The sequence below is a fragment of the Silene latifolia genome, chromosome X (assembly GCF_048544455.1).
Source record: "Silene latifolia isolate original U9 population chromosome X, ASM4854445v1, whole genome shotgun sequence".
NCBI classification, from domain to species: Eukaryota; Viridiplantae; Streptophyta; class Magnoliopsida; order Caryophyllales; family Caryophyllaceae; genus Silene; species Silene latifolia.
In genome coordinates, this window is record NC_133537.1 from 31,872,148 (window position 1) to 31,881,719 (window position 9,572).

The 9,572-nt window shown below is 29.0% G+C and overlaps 1 long non-coding RNA gene across 1 annotated transcript; it reads left to right on the top strand.

The window, feature by feature from the left end:
* The first annotated feature begins 1,152 nt into the window (after positions 1-1,152).
* On the top strand, positions 1,153-9,113 carry LOC141621324 (uncharacterized). Its single transcript, XR_012532227.1, has 3 exons — positions 1,153-1,697; positions 7,205-7,253; positions 8,526-9,113. It is a non-coding gene; the product is annotated as an uncharacterized LOC141621324 (long non-coding RNA).
* Positions 9,114-9,572: the final 459 nt, after the last annotated feature.

Consider the following 9,572-nt stretch of genomic DNA (forward strand, 5'->3'; position numbering starts at 1 on the left):
ACCAAAACTATATTATATTTACATTGAAGTCCCTTAATCAGGTCCATCGCATAGTGATATTGATTTAAAACTATATAGTATAATTAATTTGTATAGATTTATTTAATTACGTTGGAGTCTCTTGGTTTCTGAAATTAATATATAGTATTGATGAATTAGAGTGTTTAGACCGACAAAATAAAATCTCAAAGGTGTTTAAGGTAGACAAGTAGAGATATTGTGATAACACAAGAGATGATAATCGTAGACTTTATGGCAATGTGTATAGGTAGTATAAATGAGGAAGGAAGCCAAAAATTCATCATTTAAGAAAAAAGTGATATGCTAAATTAGTAAAATGTATTAATTATTAATAGGTATAAAGATGAGAGGAAACTGAAAAGTTTATTACATTTACATTCTTTTGTCACATTAAAATTTGTCATTTTAGGTACCATTTAATTAAATTGTATAGATTTATTTATAGATGAGTGAATGAAATCAATGCCATGTAACTATAAATTGATAATCCACGTCACATTAGAATTTCCATATTACATTTAATTAAATTTGTCATTTTAAGTACTCCTTTAATTAGATTGTATAGATTATAGATGGGGTTTTAGGGCCGCCGCATGAAACTTCATAGCGAAAAGAGTTGCATATTAAACTAATAAAAAGTTGCCTAAGGTAATTGATCACTCAATATTTTACGCATTTTTAACCCATGTTTTATTTCTTATTTAGTCTAATTAATAACCCGAGTTAAGTTAATTCACCCATTTTAGTTTTAAATAAAATATTAGTCGTCTAGTTTTATGTAATGTAATTTATACTTCCTCCATTCAACTCCACTCTCCCTATTTGTATTTTGCACAAATATTAAGAAGGGTGGGGTTGGGTGGAAAATATTGTAAATAAATAATAGGGTATAATGTAATTAAGCGGGGTATGAGTGGAAAATGGTGGAGTTTGATGTAGAAGTAGTTGGGTATGAGTGGCAAATATTGGGGTATGAGGACAAAATGGTCATTTGGCATTCCTTTTTAGGAAATAGGTAGAATAGAATTGAATGGATGAAAAAGGAAAGATGGTAGAGTGGAGTTGAATGGAGGAAGTATTACTTTTTGGGATTTTCGTACTCCTCTTGGTAATTTTGTTTTGTAGGTACCAACTCGAGCGAAAACCCGAGTCCGTCACATAATATTTCTAACCCGACGTGCGTGCGGCCCGTGGGCTGTTTTCCATGGGATTGTATTTCGATGTTGCTCAATTCTTCAATGTGGGCCTCGCTTCTTATTGGACCATTTTGCAAAGTGGGTGGAGTTTTGAGATGATTGCAAGGAGCTGGCAAAACCCATCTTTTTTGTCTTTTCCTTCTTGGATTAAAACAGATGGCCTTCATTTTTTGGGCTGGTTTTTTGGAATTGGAGAGAAAAAGGGAGGGCTCCACAATTGAGAAAAGGAGGACGAGAAGTAGTAGGTTAGAAAAAGGGGGAGCGGCTCCAATTGGTGTCTGGTTCTAATGTGCTGGGGTTGGCTGGGCAGACGAACGAAAAAAGCGAGATAGGAGCACTAGTAGTAGGTTTACATTTTGTTCTTTCAAAAATAAAAAAAAACTCATTTCTTTACATTTCTTAGTCTAATTTAGTTAGTAATTATGGTTCACAAGATTTGTATGAAGATTTATCATCTTATTCTTCCTTGATTCAAGTTGGGTATAATTTCTTCTCTCCATTTCTTTTATTGTTATTTAACTTATTGTTATGTTTTTAATTACCTTAGTCATTTTTGTTAATTAAAGTTTCAATCTTTATACTCTTGTCATTTTCAGTGTTATAATTAGACTATTGGATAACATGTTTAGTCTTAATTCATTCTTGTTAAGTCATTAAATTAGTTACAAACTTTATTATTAAATTATGCTCAATTTTATGTTTAGAGTAATTATAAATGTGTTTTGTGTTAGATTAATAATGATTAGTGAGTAATTTTCTCACTAGGGTTCGATTTAGCCCCGACATGTGTAAGTTATTTGATTAAATCCTCTTTTAATTAGTTGTTGGGGGTGTAGTAAGGGTTGATTAGGGGACTTGATTTGTCTTGAGCTTATTTGTGGTAAGTATTTGACTTTTGACCCTTGTCCATTGGCGGGAGCCGATTAGGTTGGGAATTGGATTACCATATTTAAGTTTAATTGCCGACCTAGGTTGAGACCGAGAGGGAGAACCAAGGGAGGGCACCCCTAATCTTGTGTTTGAAATCAACCTTCGAGAGAAGGGGGGGGGGGGATGACCCGGAAACCGACGTGAGCTTAATGACCTTAGTCAATACTAGGCTACCTTGAGAATTACATGTGTTTTCGGGTAGTTGGGTATTAAACTTGGGATACCGACTTTCGAACCCGAGAGGGGGGTTAGTCGGGATAGCTAGTGTCCTATTATGAGCCCGAGAGGGAGTTCGTAGGCAAATTAGAGGCGTTTTCCACTTTACACATCACCCTTATGACCAATTAACGGGATTATGGTAGTAAATGAACATGTCGGAGGTGAGATCGGACCCTAGGCTTTCCTTTATTGTTAGACCTTTATTATTTATATTACTTGCTTTCTTAGTTTAATTTAGTAGTCTTAGTTAATTTAGTTTAGTTAATTAGTTTAATATCAACCAATTTCTTGATTCGCGTAGCTAACTTATAATCTAAGACAAAACTAGTATTCAAACTTGATCTCCCTGTGGTTCGACCTCGACTACCCTTACTAGTTGAGTAAAATTGTTTGATCGGGTACGACAACCTCTACCCGCATATCAGTAATATTTTTAAATTATATGAGTATGTATCATCCTCCTGCAATTTAAAAACACAAAAATAATAAAAAATAAGATTCTAATTAATTCAATATGCAATAAAGAAAAAAAGTAAAAAAATATTCTAGTTATCTATGTAAACTTTACATAGCAATTTTTGGAATAAAATGGAAATTTTGATTGTTATATAATGATGAGGGGAAAGCAAAAAGATCATCATTAAATAAAAGTAATAAAGTTAAATAAATAGGGTAAATTGATGACTAAAGTTATGAGAGGGAGATAAAAAGTTTGAATCAATTTTTTTTAATTTATTTTGTATGTTTGAGACTTTATATTTTTAAATTTTTTTTACTAATAAGCATGTGACACATGATAATAAAAAATGGTTTTTTTTTATGACACATGGCTTAGTGAGATGACTTAGTGAAATATTTAGTCTTGCCTTTTTATAATATCTATAAAATCTTATTAAAAGGCTAGCCTTAAAAGGCCACGCAGACAATGCCACGTAGGATAAAGAAAAGCCACGTATGCATTTGCAATGCCACATCTTAATCTATAAAATCTATAATCTATAAAATCTATAATCTATAAAATCTTATTAAAAGACCATGCAGACAATGCCACGTAGGATAAAGAAAAGCCACATATGCATTTGCAATGCCACATCTTAATCCGCGTGTCACTCTAATCTATAAAATCTTATTAAAAGGCTAGCCTTAAAAGGTCACGCAGACAATGCCACGTAGGATAAAGAAAAGCCACGTATGCATTTGCAATGCCACATCTTAATCCGCGTGTCACTCTAATCTATAAAATTTTATTAAAAGGCTACTTGAAACACGTATTAAATGTCACGTAGACATCGACTAAAAGCCACCTAGCAATAAATTATTTTTTAATCCACTCTTTTTTCCTTCTTTAAAAAAAAACCAAAATTGGATTAGTAATCCCCTGTTCTTTTACTCCACCCACATATGAATCAACTACATATACAATTTTCAAAATATCATCTTCCCCAATTTTTTTTGCCAAATTGCAATTATTTTTATAATTTAAATCATGATCTTATGATTTTCACACAAAAAAAAAATTACTAAAACTTATAATGAATTTTAATAAATTTCTTAAAGTATCCTTAATATTAACAATATAAAAGTATCCTTAATATAAATTAATAGAATTTAATTATGATAATCCTACATGGCAAAAAATTAAATGTATTAAGTTGCCTTTTAACTATATAGTATAGATATAGATTATATAGATTTATAGATGTGACATTCGTGATGCACAATCTTATTAAAAGGTTAGCCTTAAAAGGCCACGCAGACAATGCCACGTAGGATAAAGAAAAGCCACGTATGCATTTGCAATCTGGCAAAAAAAATTGGGGAAGATGATATTTTGAAAATTGTATATGTAGTTGATTCATATGTGGGTGGAGTAAAAGAATAGGGGATTACTAATCCGATTTTGTTTTTTTTTTAAAGAAGAAAAAAAGAGTGGATTAAAAAATAATTTATTGCTAGGTGGCTTTTAGTCGATGTCTACGTGACATTTAATACGTGTTTCAAGTAGCCTTTTAATAAAATTTTATAGATTAGAGTGACACGCGGATTAAGATGTGGCATTGCAAATGCATACGTGGCTTTTCTTTATCCTACGTGGCATTGTCTGGGTGACCTTTTAAGGCTAGCCTTTTAAGGCTAGCCTTTTAATAAGATTTTATAGATTAGAGTGACACGCGGATTAAGATGTGGCATTGCAAATGCATATGTGGCTTTTCTTTATCCTACGTGGCATTGTCTGCGTGGTCTTTTTAGAAGATTTTATAGATTATAGATTTTATAGATTAGAGTGACACGCGGATTAAGATGTGGCATTGCAAATGCATACATGGCTTTTCTTTATCCTACGTGGCATTGTCTGCGTGGCCTTTTAAGGCTAGCCTTTTAATAAGATTTTATAGATGTAAGGAGCTTAAAACATATATAATTATAAGGTTTTTTATCTTCTCAATATTTTAATTGTCATAAATCATATAGTAGCATAGTTATGAACTTTAATAAATGTTAGTCTTACTATATCATCTATACCAATTTGTCAAAAATTCTAAATTTTATATTTTTGCATAAATGATAAAATGAGTTAAATAATAGCCTACTACAAATCTCATTGTAATCTCTTATGTGTTATAAGACATATGCATTAGATAATATGACATGCACGCATAAATATTAGATAATAATTTACATTTAGCCATTATCTATGTCCATAGAATTTTTTTGTCCAACTTGTTAATAAGATTGAGATCCTCGCAACTTCAACTTCATTCTATGATAGCTATTTTTCAAAGGGAAAATGATGAATAAAAAAGAAACACATACCCAAATAAAACATACATTAATTTGAAAGTTTCTGAAATACTAAATTTTATCTATGAACCTAAAAACAATTAGTCATTCACATTCATATAGTCAATTTTGTAGTTAGTTTATAACATAGTATTGAGTGGAATGGAAGGAATCTCCCTACTACAAAGAGAATAAAAATTCTCTCAGTTTTTCCTCCAAAAAGCATCTAACTAAATTAGGAAATAAGTATCATAAAATTATCTTTTCAATAAATAAGTTTTAATAATTATAACTCCAATCTTTTTATTAAATTCATAATTATTATTTTTTTATTAAAATTAAATAAAATTAGTAATTATAAATTAAAAGTTGTTAAATTTTTCAATAATGCAATAATTATTATTTTAGAGAATCACTTGACATCCCCTTTTTACTAAAAAAAACAACAAATCTCAAATTTTTTCCGCCTAAGTTTACCGCCTACGTCGCTAACTACTACTTACAGTACTTAGTATATTTATCTAATTAACTACTCCCCTAATTCATTTTAATGATATTCGGATTTTGTACACAATAAAAGTAGCCATAAATATATGACGTATAATTGAAAATAGAAAAATACCAATAGTTTAATTGTTAATTTTTCTTACATTTCCATCTAGAAAAACCGTGTTATAGCACGGGAGCTACACTAGTATTTATTTAAGCAATTATAGTATTTCTCTTCTTCAAATAGTCTTCTTTTTCCAATGAACTACCCTAAAAAAATTCCACTGAGGGATTAATAAAAAACAAAATGGTGGAATTTGATTTATGTAATGTTAATCTTATCGTTATTAATTTAAGTTTTCTCTTGAATAATGTATGAAATAGGGTATTGAATCATAAAGATGTAAGTATATCTATAAAATATAATTAAAAGGCTAATGTGACATGACAAATTAGTTGTGATGTGGCAAATGTGACATGACAAATTAAATGTGACATGGCAAATTAAATTGTGACGTGACATGTGACATGGCAAATTAATGTGACATTATTATTATTATTATTCTTAAATTATATATGTTTATTAAATACTCCATATGATATTATTATTATTATTATTTTTTTTTTATTATTATTATTACTATTATTATTATTATTATTATTATTACTATTATTATTACTATTACTATTACTATTATTATTATTACTATTACTATTGTTGTTGTTGTTGTTGTTGTTGTTGTTAAAATATATGATATGATTAATTAAAAAATTAGAAAAGTGATGCTACAAATTCACCTATAAGTTTCATAATTTATCTATCTATCTATCTATCTATCTATCTATCTATCTATCTATCTATCTATACAATATAATCAAAAAGACAACTTGAGTGTAATTTTTACTCCATATGACGTTGCTAACAAACATAAAAAACTTCAATAAGTAGCTTATTTTTTCAATTCCACAATCAAAACTTACTCTCATAATTAATGGTAAAATAAATTTAGAAAATTGAATGAAAAACCTTTTAAAATTCCACAATTTACTTTTTTGAACCATCATGGAATAATTAATTTTACAATTTACAATATAATTAAAAAGGCAACTTGAATGTCATTTTACTCCATATGGCATTGCTAATACATAAAAAAATTAAATAAGTAGCTTATGTTTTCAATTCACACTCAAAACTTACTCTCATAATTAATGGTAAAATAAATTTAGAAAATTGAATGAAAAAGCTTTTAGAATTCCACAATTTACTTTTTAAGCCATCATGAAATTAATCTTTTCAATTATGTCATTTGCTTTTCCAATTCATTTTTTTCCCCAAATCCCACTATTTGTCTTTCTAAGTGCTTTTTTATATCATTTATGTTACTACTTTTTTTAAGGTGATTGATGGTCTTTAACCATTAATTTGTTATCAAATATATAATGTTGTGTACTTGTGCTATTATACTTTCTTGATCAACCTACTTAAATTGATATTTTTCTATTCATATGTTTAATCATCTCTAACATATATTTTTTTCCCTTTTCATTTGATATGTACCATTATCAAGACATGTATGAAAAGGAAGCGGTCATGCACCTTCAGATAAATACTAAATAGTATGATTTCTAAATTAGACTCCGTATGTTTTTTAGTTTATATGTTTTTTCAAATAAATTCTTTTATAATCTTTATTACTAATTTTGTTTCTACATAGGATCATTTACTCAAGTTTATCAAGATTTCGACGAAATTCTTGTACTAACAATAGGGAATTTAACAAAGTTTATGAACCTTTTGGATTTCGATTGTGGGAATATCTTCTGTAGATTTATTTGAAATGAAAGCTCAATTCATATTTTATGGAGTAGAGACCGTTTGAATCATTTCTAATTTTTTTTATATCCATATAATAAAATTATTATGATATTTTGTCTATAGAATGCATGTTACTAGATAATTATTAGTTCTTTATTTTAGAATATATCAAAATTTACGTGATTCAATGGACTTCAATCTAAATTACAAGATTCGCTCATAAATTTTTATCTAATCATGTTCAACGACTTATTTTACTCTTAGATAATGTTCAATTATTGGTATGCATGCTACATCTTTCAATTATTTTAGTTTCTATTATTTTCATATGATAACGTGCATATGTCTTTGATACCTTGCCATATGAAATTTTTTGTCGCGCACACACACATATAAAATACGTTGTTTGTACCATTGTCCATTTGTAAAGTTTCTTAAGACGGGTAGTTACTCATTGTCGTTTGCACAATTTATTTTAAAAATCCAGTGAAATTTTATTATATTTGACAAATTTTAACGTGACATGGGAAATTTTAATGTGACATGGATTATCAATTTATAGTTAATTAGCATTGATTTAATTCATTAATCTATAAATAAATATTTGCAATATAATTTAAAGGTACCTAAAACGACAAATTTTAACGTAACATGGTAAATCTATACAATATTATAAAAAGATAAAACTAAGCATTTCACTAAGCCATGTCTCCTATCAAAAGCCATCTTGAATTTTCATGTGTCACATGCATGTAATTAAAGAAAATAAAATAAAATATAAGTTGTACCATAGAATGTAAATGTTAATAAACTTTTTAGATTCGTCTCATCTTTATAGATATATTAATAATTAATAATTAATTTACTCTACATACTAATTTAACATCTAATCTATCTATAAATAATATAAAAAGGCATACTAATGGCCTAACTAACAAGGATTAAGGTTCAAAGTGGAGGTGATCAAATACGGATTAAGATTCACATATGGGTTTAACGGTTTGATGGTACGAAATTTCGTAATTTTGAATAATATGTTGTGTGTATCCTCTTTAATGGGTTCACTTTGTCAGGGTGAATGGGTTATCTCGTTCAAAAACATTATAAGTTGTAGGCGAAACCAAGTATAAGAGCAAGTCCAACCATGAGGAAGGCAAGCAACGAAAAATTGAGGAAGAGAAGTTGAGGAGCAAACATTCATTCCAACAATGATGATTAATCCTTATTAAGTTGAGGATTGAGGAGTTCAGCGACAAATAGCGGATGAAAACGCTGCGCATGAAGTCCCTATGTGGACCATCTTTCATTTTTTTATTGTTTTGTAGTACACTAACTTTTCTTATTAAATAAATTTTTAATATAAAAAATAAATTTGTGGGGTATGTTAAAGTAAGAGAGTTAAATGATAAAAGAGTGTGAGATGAGGAATAAGTGTAAATTATTGTTGGAGAATATTTTGGTTGTAAATTGAAAAGTTGAGGAATAGTGAAGTGGATGAGTAAGAAATTATAAGAGGGAGTGGGATGAGGAAGAGAAAAATTCATTGTTGTAGATGGTCTAATGGTACACACACTTTTTTTACATTTCTTTTTAATCTACAACTAGTGTGATTCCCGTGCGTTGCACGGATTCTAAAATAATTGTCGAAATGTAAAATGCGTAAGGACGTTTTAGCCTTTATTGTGTAAAGGGACTGTAGATCAATTTTAATGCTAACATATTTGATTAACAATACTTATTACTTAGATAGTAGTTATTGCTAAACTAATTAACACTTATTGGATTACACATTTTTTTCCTTTAGATAGTAGTTTTGAGAAGTTTAATTGGTAAACAAAACAAAAAATGACAATCCATTTGTATTTAAATTTGTTTAACATCGCATGTGTTACATACAACATGTACACGTCTTCTCTATTTTGATCTTTGAATCTAAAGTATGATAAACGTCTGATACAGATAGAGTCATGCAGTACACCCTTAAGCCTCTTAGATCCCTTCTTTTTGGACCTCTCCTCCCCACCTCAACCATGTGTTTCATATCTTTATTATTGTCAATGTCTCTTGAAATGTTTCTGACAATGAGTTTAATGTGCTCTTTTTTCATCATCAAAATATTT